Genomic DNA, 13,045 nt, shown 5'->3' with positions numbered 1-13,045 from the left:
ATGTTAACCCAGCACTTAAAGGCACTGAATAAAGAAAAAAAAAAAAAGATTTTAGTAGGTAGAGATTTGGGGACATTCAGGGAGAAGGGGTAAAAAGCCCAAAACAGCAAAACTCAGAAATTCTCTGGAGTTAAGAAATAACATAGTGAAGATGAGATAATAATATAAGTGAGAATAGAGAAACTAGAAGAATACATTTTTAAAAGAAATCTGGTGGCTCCTACCCGGTGAGAAGGCACAGAAATCACTTTGTCTGGAGGACAGCTGTTAGTGGGCTATGTGTGCATTTTGTCTGCGAACAGCCCAGGAAGGAACTGACAGCAGGCAATGAAGAATTATGTGATTTAAAGATCCCTGAGAGAGGAGACTTGTGTACCCTTGTTATAAATGAAATCTATTTTATGATAATAACAGCAATGATGATTATTGGTAGCTGTTATGTTAGTTTGGATACTTACTGTGATGAGAGATTAAAATGATGTAAATTAAACATGTGTTAACTTCTGGTTGTTTTCTGAAGTATCATTTACTCTTCTTATCCAAAAGTCCTCTTAAGTACCTTAGCTTTTCAGATAAGCCATCTTTAATATAACATTGCGATTCATAAGAATATGCTGCATTCAAATTATTGCAGAAATTGGATTATAAGTGGTTTGTTTATATAGTTGTAGCTTTTTAAATTTTGGCAAAGGTATGTTTCTGCTCATACTATATGATGTTGATAGGAATGGATGGTAATGACGACTTCAAACAATAGATGATCATTTCATAAAATGTCATTTTTTTTGGCAATTTATAAAGCAGAGGCATGCAGTTGGACTTTGAAGCCACATATGTTGTTAGAATACCTATATGGAAGACATTTTAGTACATGTTTGGAAGGATACAAAGATAACTAAAACAAGGCTGTTCTTCATAAGATCAAAGTGTATTAGGTGAGATAATACATGCAAAGGGAACATAACATGTGGTCAAATGATAAGAGTTCTGAGAGAGATGGACAAATACTCTGGACTTCAGAATAAGAAGAGTCCTTTCCAGTGGGTGAGATTAAGAAAAGTTTCATGGAGAAAATGGCATGTGAGCCATTTTGAGCTAAGGATGGATACTGTTTAAACAGATGAAGGGCACGAAAGGGGGTGATGATTTGGCCCAAAACCTCGAGCCAGAAAAACATAGGGTGTATTTAAGGAATCAGAGGTAAATCTAGGTTGGCTGAAGCGATGGGGGAAAAAATAGGCAGTGAGATTGGAGAGACGTCGAAGTCAGATTTTGGCCTTCCACATTTAGCAGGTTGCAGTGAATGTTGTGCTTTATGAAACTTACCTTGATTAATGTAGTGGTACATTGAACCATTCATTCATTCTGCAACTTTGTATCAAATGGCTGTTTTGAAGCATCCATGAATGCTCTGACAGAATCAAGAATTCATTGGATGTGGTCTTTCTTCCAGGAAATAAAATAGGGGAAAGAAAAGTTGTACATGAGAAAGAAAGAAGTATATATATGAGAAGTAACTTTGTATAAGGCTTTACAGTTGACACAGTTCTTTCTTTCTTGTTTTATCAAAATTGAATTTCCAAATAATTCTATGGGCATATATTCTGTTGACTAACAATGAGAAAACTAGTGTTCAGGTGGTTACTATGGTTACTTTACTTGTTAGGATCATCCTGATTGTAAATAATCAAGCAGAATTCAAACCAAATCTTCTGATTCCAAGTCTATTAACTTATGGTAGGAACAGAGATAAAGTGCTGTGAGGTCAAAGGAAGAACATATTACTATCACTGGTGGGGGGTGCATGGACATCATAACTATCTTCATGAAAACAGAAGTATTTGGGCTGGAAATGTGAAGAATAATAGGAATTTGGACACTTACAAAAGGAGTTGGGAATGTGGGGGCAGGTGTATCTCACTAGCTCATTAAAGGGAAGGGTTCCTATTATTTATGAGATGAACTTGGGTTAGTCGTTTAAACTTTCTGTAGGAAGGATGCCATTTGAAATATGAATATAATAATGTATTCTCTGCCAAACACATTGGGTTATTGGGATTCTCTGAACATTTGCATGAGAAGGTATTTTTAAATATAGTAAATGCTTTTTAAATTGCAATATAATGCAACGTGGGTAAGATTTAACTTTTAAAGTTTATTCTCAAATTTTTTTTTTTAATACAGATAGATTATCATAAGTTGTTGGATTCTGAGGTAGCGATCAAGAGCCATTTGATTTGTAGTATTAATAATATTACTTTTAACTTTTTTTTTTCCCCATAAGTAAAAATGTCATCTGAGTTCTGGTAAGAACGCACCTTCCCTATTCCTGTGCACCAATGGCCAGTTCCTCACTCCTGAATTATCAGGGGGACAGAATTGGGAAATTGAGCTCTGTATAGAGGCTGAGAGCTTCTGTTTCAAGAGATAAGACAGATGAAATTTTGGGAATAATCACCACTTCTGAACTCTGCTATATATCCATGAGGAAGTGAACTTCTCTGCATCTTCTGGAGAGGATGTAACACTCTGGGTCTGATTGTCCTCAGATATTCAGATTGAGTGAACAGTGCTTCTATGCAGGACAGAGACAGAGGGCGGGACGTTCTTTAGTGCTTTAATTTACATGGATTTATTTGCAAGTTTGATGTTTATATGCAAGTAACTCAATACTGTTACTTTCGTAGTCTTTGGGTTAAATAGAATACTGCTCTCTTATATCAGTTCTTGAAAAGACTAGGAGGATTTCTCTGATATTTTTTGTTACCAACATATCAGAATTATGACTATATTTGCTTAAGAATATCCTGGCTCTTAATGAGTACCAATCAGGGGATGGACGATTGGAGAGGTTTCATGATTCAGACACAAGCTTTAGGGAAGGGGATTTTTACTTCCTTAACTAAATTTGTCAGCTTCTCCTACCCCTGCCCGCCACACACACACACACACACACCCCCTTACACAATTCAAATATCTGTGTGAAGAGGACGGTATTTAAACCGTCCACTCTGCTGGCTGTCAAGATGTGTGCTGTTCCAAATAAACCTTAAGAATCTACTGGCTCTAAGCCTAGACTTTTGATGCCAAGAGGAGTTTATAGCTATCCCTTCTTGCCAGTCCATTAACAGAATAAATCTCAACAATGCAGGTTCTCTCTTTGGGCTTGCTTTTTGACACAGAAACTGAACATTTGCTTTCTAAATAGCAACTAAAGCGTTTTTTGTTGTTGTTTTTGTTGCTGATTTACTTCATCTCTTTTGATGTATAGCCTGGAGCAAGATTTAGGGAGAGATTTAAAGACTTGTCCCTAAAGTCGAATAATTCTCCTGGCTTTTACCAAATTATGTAATGTTGATAATGAACCAAATGCCAGTGATGAAAGTGGATTTAAGATGTTTTGTGGGGTTTTTTTTTTTTTTTTGGTCATATTATTTTTGATCATGATGGCTTATATGTCAATCAGTCTCTTGGCTGATACCAGATATTTATTTAACAAAAACATGGCCATATTTCAGGAGCTAAAAAAAAAACAAAAAAACAAAAAACCCAAAAAACAAACACACCTAGACTTGCATATAAACTCTCTCCACTTATTAAAAAAACAAAACAGAAAGAAATTCTTCAGGTCGGCAAAATGGCCTAACTGGACACCTCTTTTAGGTGGTTGGGCCTGCTGTGTGTTCCATTTCCGGTGAGGGAAACCAGTGGAGAGAATCTGTTAAGAAGAACTGATGATGAGGGTAGAGCTGTGCCCGATGTCAGGAGGCTGGAACCTGTGGAGAAAGAAAATCAGTTAAAACCTTCCTGATGGTGGAGTAGCTGGAAGAATGTTTAGAAAAGGGAACATTCTCTTTTTAGTTGCTTGCTGATGTAGCACATGTGCCCGATGTCAGGAGGCTGGAACCTGTGGAGAAAGAAAATCAGTTAAAACCTTCCTGATGGTGGAGTAGCTGGAAGAATGTTTAGAAAAGGGAACATTCTCTTTTTAGTTGCTTGCTGATGTAGCACAAATGTCTTGCACCTCTAAGCAAAGACTGCAACATTAACATAACATAAAAAAAAGAAAGGGAAGACTGGGCAGAGTAAGGGTACCTCTGCTCTCTAAGTCCCACTGCTTAAAAGATTGAACGTATAGTGGTTCCAGAAAATGGGAAAGACCACCAGTAGTCTCTAAGTTGGCATGTTGAATTCCTAGAAGGTAGAAAGAAAATGGGAAAAAGATGACAGAAAAAGAGCCAAGGAAACCACTGTACAAGTGGCTTCCTCAGGGAGTCTCTTTGAGCTCTAAGCTAGGAATGAACAAATAAAGAAAGCAGTCATGGGTTGTGGGTAGTGATCAGACAACAAATTAAAGAACTGCAGTAGGAACAAATACAGCCAGTGGACTCTTTCCTAATCTCCAGTGGGAAGACAGTGGGTTAGGGAGAGGCTTTATTTTTCCTTCCCTCTAGCCAAAGCCAGAGCATTCTCCAAATGAAGGGATGAGATGCCTAATGGCCCCTCATGAGAAAACTAGGGTCTTTGGAGGAGGATTAGAAGTAATGCCCTTCTCACACAAGAGAGTGATTTAAAGGAAAAAACAAACAAAACATTATTCATCTGTAAGTCAACTGCCCTGATCCCTACTGTCCTATAAAGCTGTCCTTACTTGGACACTGACCCTCTGCCATCCCGTTTTCCCATTCAAAGGAGAGACTAATGGGGAAGCAGAATGTTCCACAAACACAGAGAAACCTCTTTTGATAACCTAGTAAATAATGGAGACATTCTCCGCAAATGACTGGTTTGAAGAACTAGCTTGAAATTTTAGCAATAATACCACACGAAGGACCTAGGTGAACTAGTGAAAAACGAAACAACAAAAACACCTGACCTCACAGGAAAGAGTTCATTCAGGAAATATAAGGAACTTACAAGTTTTTTTCTTACTCTTGAGAAATAAAATTTAAGGGGATATTTCATAAGTAATGACCACATTCAAATTCCAGTGGGTCCACTTGATGGTCTGGAAGAGACCCAGGATTTTTCCAGATTGTAGAACTGAATTAAGACAATTAAAAATTATTCAGCTACTTAGCACTGAAACTGTGTTTCAGGCACCGTTCTAGACTCTGGGCATATTAAGAGTGAACAAAGTAGACAGAAATTCTCCCCTCCTAGAAAGCGTATTCTAGTAAGAGTGACAAATAAAACATATAGTGTGATAGCTGGTAATAAATGTTATGGAGAGAAATGAAGCAGCAGAAGGTCAGAGCATGGACCATGAGGGGAGGGGGTCTAATGGTGGAGTTCCCTCCCATTGAAGGATTAGAGTCTGGGAATTGATGGATAACTTGGGAATCTGGAATTTTTAATCGTGACTAAAAGTCTAATTTGTGTATATAGTCCTAACTAAAGCTTGGGTTTGGGAGTAGTTAAGGAAGGAAAGCATGGGGATGCACCCAGAAATGTGTAGAATTCTGAGATTTTCCTCTTCATTACTTCCTATAGTGATGTGGAGGCTGGGGAATGGGTATTTTATTTCCCGTGTGGGGGCTCTTTCTGGATGACTGCCCATAAAGTTGTAAACATTTTGGGGAAGTGGTTATTTATAATTCCGGGAGCTCTGGGGCTCTAAGAGAATTATAAAAATCATGAAGAGTGTACCTAAGAGCCCTAATAGGAGTTCCAGAAAGAAAGAACCCAAATGATGGAGGTAAGCTCTTCAGATTGTTACAGGCCTACCACTGGCCATGCAAGATGAATAAAATGACTGATAGGTACATCTTGAGGAAATACCAGATTTCCAAAGATGAAGAGAGAACCTGAAAGGCTTCCATAGAGAATAGTGGTATCATTTACAAAGAGATGAGAAATCAAACAGCTACCATGCTCATTATCAACACAGAAGACAGGAGTTAGGGAGTGATTTCTTTAAATACCCAGATACGATGATAAGATGAATTCTGTGCCCACGCAAGATAGCAGGAGAGAGTGTGAGGGCAGCTTAAGAATGAAAGTGTGCATACAAGTTATCACTTCTCTCTCTGTATATGCACATGTGTATATATCTATACATATATCACAGTCACTGGAGGAGGTTCTTCTATTTAAATGGAAAATAAAAAGAATGGGATGGAATAGCTGACTCTGGCCCAGAAATGAAGAAAACTAGAAAGACATTAAATCAGTGCTTTCCAAAATGTGATTGCATAACCATGGTGGAATGGGAGATGATATTAAATGGTACAGAAATCAAGCTGAAAAAGTTATATCTTAATGCGTGTTAAGATGTATAATTAATGCATTAAATATAATTTCTTGGATATTGCTGAAGACAGTCCTAAAGTAGTGCTAATGTAAGGTTGTCTTGAAAAACTAGCTTTTATAGCAAGGTGAAAATGCATGATGTTTTAAATTTATAAATTGAAACTTGGTACTGTAATGGCAACGACTAGAAAAACTCAAAGCATAACTTAACACTGATTGATTGTGAAGAGTAAAGCTTGGTAGCAGAGAGAGAAGATTTTACTTTTAATATACCTTTTTGTACTATTTTTTTAAGCTTGTAAATTCACGTTATAATTAACATTTGAGTAATTTAAAAAATCCTCACTCATCAAATGATTGGTTGAACAATTATATGATGTGACAGAATGGATAAAGAATTTAGATTGTTGATTTGTCACCTTCAGCCTTCTACCTGGCATTCTACTGGTTGAAATTACGAGAATTTTGGTTTCTAAATAACGATGATGATTTGAAATGCCTTTATGCCTATGATGGCAAATTTGGTTAGTTTTTAATACATCCTTTATCACAGTCATGTGTGCTTTAACTGACACTGTTTTTATATGAGTCCAGTGAAGAGGAATACATTCCCTTGATTCTAAGTATGAGGTTCTTATATTCTAAAGATAAAGGATTTTTTTTTCTCTTCTCCAATAATCCATATGGTATCAATAACAGTATTTAAAACAAGAATACCCTGACTATAAAAAGTAATTTTATCTTCCTTTAAAACAGTTTTCAAATGAATTTGAAGGAATGGCAATACCCAATTAATCATTTAAAAAATCTATGTTATTTTAATATGTTTACAAACACCATATTTATTTAGCTCTTGTTTTCAACAAGATCCAGTTTGCAACATTTTTCTCATGACTTAGATGTTCCCTGTATAAAATATATATTGCTCATACTCTACCCATAAGTTTAGTCATTAGAACCAAAGCCTTTTTTTTTTTTTTTTTTTCACTTTCAGCTTTTAAATGACTAGATGTTTCAGGTGTCTTTCTGCACATCCAGCTTTTAGAATATCTACTAAGGCTCTTGTTACATATTATTGCAACCGGTATGATGATCTACATAGCTCGGTAAGAACAGATGTTCTGCTGTGAAAGCAGATACCTACACCTGAACAAAATCATTTGCTGGATCAGTAAACTTAATACAGTGATGGGTTAATGTGCTCATTGTTCACATCCCTTGAGAAAACATATCTAACACTCCTATTCCATATCTTAATTAGCTTAGATAAAGGTAAGCTCTTACTTACAAATATTTCAAAGATAATCCATTGAAGACAAAAATGTAATTAATCTATTCGAAGTTTGTAATTATTTTCCTTAAAAATGCTGATATCAAGTGCATCAGTAAGGCATCAGATCTGGGGTGTAGTCCTAGCTCTACCCCTCACATATGTATACTCTTGCTGATATTCCTGTGAATTTACTTTGAAGTAGTTCTAGTCATCTTTGATAAGGAAGCAACAACTTTTCTACAGTTTCTTGCCTTTTTCTTCAGTAAAAAGGAGATTGATTTTCCGTTACAGAAAGGAGAGTTCATAGTTTGAACACTATGTGTTTCAGACTGTTCACTAGGCCCTCTATATGCATTTTGCCATTTAATGCTCTTTTAATAAGGGGGTATCCACATTTTGAAGATGAGTAATACAGAGAGTAAAGAAATCAGAATTCATATTGTAAAGCAATTTGAAATCTTAAATGTTTCTTTGTAAATTAATCATCAGATGGCTTTTTGGAAAAGTGGAAACAATGTGTGATTTTAGATTTGGACAATGTGGATACCAGCCCTAGCTCAGCTACTTACTTGTGATTTGGTCAGGTCGTTCTTTTTTTCTGAATATTTAGTTTTCTTATTTATGATATAAAACTCTTCCTAAAGTCAAAATCACATTTGTCAATATAAGTGGAAATGCTTTGAAACTGAAAGTAGTAGATAACATTATTAGTAATCTTCATAAAAATTATGATAGGCAAATAAGGATAGTGCCATCATTGTTAACTCCATTTGTCAATGAGAAAACTGAAGTTAGGGACTTTAGGTGACTTGCATGGTCACAAAATTACTTAGCAGTGAATCTCATACAGGAAACTGGATCTGCTGACCCCAAATTCAGCATCTTTTTTTTTTTTATAGGAGACCATGTTGCCTTTAAATAGACCATTTCTTAAATTTCTAGGTTAAAGAAAGTGTGTGTGTATGTGTGTGTGTGTGTGTATAAATTTTACATATTCTTATAAAGTTAAAAAAATTAACTTTTTATTTTATTTTTGGAACTTAGCGTAAACAAAACCGAGGTCCAAGAACACTGCTTTTATACCTTCCTAATCACTTGCTGAAACCAGAGTTTTATGTTGCTGAATTCTTTTTTGTTCTTTAGGAAAACTGTGAGCTCCTACTTTGAGCTAGCCACTGTGTTAGATTTTGAAAATACAGACGATGAAGTTGATAATTTTGTTCACTGTCAGGAACAGAACTCAGTCCAAGAGGAGAGGCAGTAATTTAGCAAATGAAGATAGAATTTTGTTTGTAAAATAGAATATAATAAATTTTATAGAGAGAGACCTGGACTCACCTGAATATAAAACAACAAACCACTTTTTTTTCCTCTAATCAAAAATAAAGATTTAAAAAATCAATTGTAAAACATTGGATAGAAATATGGCATTTCTATCATTTGTTCGGTAAAGTCAGAATTTTCAGTAGAATTCGTGGAACAACTTTTTAGGAACAGATTTCTGTTTATGTAAAACAAAAGAAGTCAGTGACAGGCTTTATTATGTGAACATGTGATTGGGAATTCTGTAAAAATTGGGAAAAATTTCAATATGTGGATTTATGTGTTTTTAAACTTGACAGAGGAACGTTTAAAAAAATGATCAGAAGGAAATACAGGATAATGAAAAATGTGGATAGGAGCTATGAAAAAAATTGAAAATAATGTAAAGTTGAGTAAATGTAATTTTAAAATCCAATTGTCCTTAAAGACATTCTTGGAAATGGGCATATATATAACTATATAAAATTTGAATAAATTTTAAGTGGTTTCCATTCATAGAAAGCTAAAAGTGGCTAAAATCCTCATGCAATTTTGTTTTTATACTAGATTTAATATACTTTAAGCATGTCATATATTTTTTTAAAAAGCATTTTTTTTCCTTTCCAATTCAACATACAAGTGATTATCTTAATTCTAGTTAGCATCTGATTGAATTAAAGATACATAGCTTTCAGCCTACATAATGAGTTCACAAAGTTTAGGTGACCCTTGTATCTTTTCACTAATGGAATTTATTTCTTCAATTTTTAAATGAAAAATAGAGGACAGTTCAATAAGCTCTTTGCATACACAGCCTAATTGGAACTCTTGGATCGCAGGCTACAAAATTGTGTGATAGCTCAAGGTGTGGTGTTAACATTCAAGGCATCAAATTTGGAATTCGCCGTATGAGAAGCAGCTCAGAAGTGTTAATGCATAGTGTATCTAAGTTAAGCTTACTGATTTGGGATCCTCCTCTCTGTGTGTGGCTGTAATAGAGTACAAATATATTTTCATGTGTGTGTATGTATAGTAATCTTTTTTTAATTCTGCTTTGGCGAAAGTGGTTTTCTGGTTTTGGACTGCATTGACAAACATTAAACTATGCTTTTATCATTTGATCCTATTTTTTGAGGATTTACACATGTTATTGCCAGTATTTGGTAAACATCGTTACACTTTAGGAAGGAAAAAGTTCAGTGTATGTTTCACGAGATTTGTTAATGGTTGCCGAAATATGCAGCAGAAATTATAATCCACACACTTTCAGAGAGATATATCCATCCAACTTCTGGATGGATTGTTTAAAATAAAACTGTTGCACCCAGTTGCTAAGCATGTCATCACAGTCCTGAGAAATGCTAATGTCCTGTTTTTAGCCAAAATAAATTGTGCATTAATATGCATAGCTAAAGATGTCGACTACAGTGAGCCATCTGCAGCCAGACTGCTGTCAGTGAGTAGTTGCCTCTGTGGAGGAGGTCATGTGGCTTGGGCCATCCTTGAAGAGCAGAAAACAGTCTGTTTTCAGGCGATAGCTTGGTGTCCTCTTTGTAATATGATACATTATGTGATTATGTAATGTATGCTATGTAATTATATTTTCTGTGACATTCAAAATAATATAAATAATATAACATTTAAAAACATATTCCGTAAATATTTGAAGATAATTTGACGAAAAATAGGACAAAAGTTCAGAATAATTCATGAGAAGTCGGTGTTGCTTTTGAGTCCATGTGAGGAGAGGAGGGAAGAAGAAATAATTAGAAAAGAATTTAAAGCAATGTCTGAGTCATGTTGTGGTTCAAACTGCTAGGAAGAGTTAGGAAGCGGCAGACCTGGAAATGTGAAGCGGTAAAGGAGGAAATTCAATGTGGACCCCAAAGATGGGTAGCATTCTGGTAAATGGAGGAGGAATACACAATGGGCTGTGCCTTGTGACTCACGTATGGGAGAATGAGGGTGCTGCCATGATGAAGTAAATGGGGCCTGTAGATGTCACGGTTTGCAGAAAAGTTTAGTTGTTTTGCTTTCAGAAGTAAGAACCCAACAGGCTTTATTGTGTAGGGATGGGCGGGATGAAAGCATGACTGAAGAAAATTTATTCAGCAGCTAATGTGAATGGTATGAACACCAGCAAATATAAATTCCGAACACTGTGTTATTCTTTTGATGTTCCATTATTCCAAGTACTATGCTGTGTTGAGCAGAGATTCCATTATAAATCTTATGTAGATTTTGTGTTTAAAAATTTCTAGTTTGGAGTGCACTGAAGGGTGGATTATAGTCATTAGGCCTTCTGGACTTTTTTTTTTTTTTTTTTTTTTTTTTGAGAAATTTCCATTCTGTTTTGAAGCTGAATAACAGTTGTGAGCAAGAATATGCTTTAATTCTAGAACCCTAACATTTGCCAACTCACCTCAATGCTTAGATGTGTCGAGTTAATTATCTTAAATTATTACTGAAGACACACTCTTAAAATTCAGAATATAATTTTTTAGTGATCAGTAGTAATCAATCAAAAGTTTGGGTAACTTTTTTTGACAGTGGCAACATTAATTGAAACTCTGTGTGAAGCTCACAACCTTGAGTGGTACCTTTGAGACATCTGAATGATACATTCATGATTATCCATCAAAGTCCTTAGCCAATGAATTTGTATTACTGTATGTCACAGCTCGGATAAATAACAAAGGTCCAGCATAATGGAATCCAGAGGATTGGATTAACCAGGGAGGTGTGTTATAGTAATTATATTATAGGTCTGCCTTAGAATACATAGTGACCGGAGAATGAGCAGAAATCCTGGCTAACCAGTGTCTTATCCCGTTTGTGTAGCATATCAACTTAGAAGAGTGAATGAACAACTTTATGTGTTTCTTTTGTTCCTTTCCAAAGAACTCATTGAATTACAGTAGCTCATTAAACAGTTGTGTCTCCAGACCTTGAGTTCCATTTAGGCACTCTCTGTAAGTAAGGCTATGGGTGGGGAAAGCAAAAGATGATGATTTTTCCTTTTGTTACATCAACTCTAGAATTTAGGAATAGGGAAGCATGACATATTTTTCTAATAAAGTTGGATTCTTTCATTTTAATGTTTATATGTTGAAGATAAGACTTCTTCCTGGACACATTGATATAGTTGTGAGATTCCCTGGTATTCTTTCTTGAATTTTCCCCATCATTTATCAGGTGGATATGGATGATTATAGTGTAATGTTAGGGAATAAGTGCTAGTTATTATTATTTTTTTTAAGATTTTTCCTTATTTGGGAGAGAGAGTAGTACGTGTACACATGAGAGTGAGAGGATAGAGCGCATGAGCAGGGGGTAGGGAGCAGAGGCAGAGGGAGAAGCAGACTCCCCACTGAGCAGGGAGGCCGACACAGCGCTCAATCCCAGGACACTGGGATCATGACCTGAGTCGAAGGTAGGTGCTTAACCAACTGACCTACCCAGGTGCCCCGATAAGTGCTAGTTATGGGAAATTGTTTACAAAATATTGGTAGAAGCCTTCTTCTGTGAGTCCACCTTGGCCTTGGATATTGTTTGACCTTTGTGGTATGGGGAGGAAGTAATAAGGACTAAAATCTTCTGAGATCCTCGTTCATGGCTACGGTGGAATGAAGACCCAATCATGTAGAAATAGGAGAACCAACTGTATTACAGACATGGGTACCAAATGGAACTGGAAGGAAGTATCTGAGGCAGTGATGGTAATAAATTCAGGTTCATTTCTGCTCAGACTTAGAAATAAGTGTTTAATCTTGGAAGTGAAACAAGGCAGTTACTGCCTCAAGGCGGGGAAGATATGTATGGTTAGCAGGTAAGGTGATTATGAGGGACTCTCTGGGTTTGACTCAAAATGGCGATAGGTTGTCCATGGCATGCAACCAGAAAATGAAGGCAGCAGCATGTCCTACAAACTGTGTAAACAGTGGGAATTAGCAGAGTGAACCCAGGAAAGCTGTAGTTTGAAGAGCACAAACATTTTCAGTTAATTTATTTAATTCAAACCAGCTCAAAAACTGTGGGCCTCTCTCATGCTTAAAGTGTTCGTTAGACCCCAGGGCGTCAGTGGAAAGACTACTACCAGGAAGTCCTTCCCATTTGTTGCTTACTGTCTTTTGGGGGGTATAGACCCGAAAATAGAAGGATGATATAAGTACTAGCATTTTATATTTCAAAATTATGTATTTTGAAGTCGTTGCAAAA

General features: G+C 36.0%; 1 protein-coding gene across 4 annotated transcripts in view; it reads left to right on the top strand.

The window, feature by feature from the left end:
- The window catches only part of PCLO (piccolo presynaptic cytomatrix protein), a 391,986-nt gene that overhangs the window by 8,920 nt on the left and 370,021 nt on the right, over positions 1–13,045 (top strand). The gene's annotated exons all lie outside the window — the stretch shown is intronic.

This window comes from Zalophus californianus, chromosome 12 (assembly GCF_009762305.2).
Source record: "Zalophus californianus isolate mZalCal1 chromosome 12, mZalCal1.pri.v2, whole genome shotgun sequence".
In the NCBI taxonomy this organism is placed as follows: domain Eukaryota; kingdom Metazoa; phylum Chordata; class Mammalia; order Carnivora; family Otariidae; genus Zalophus; species Zalophus californianus.
Note: the sequence above shows the minus strand (reverse complement) of the source record. Positions and strands in the feature narration are given on the sequence as shown.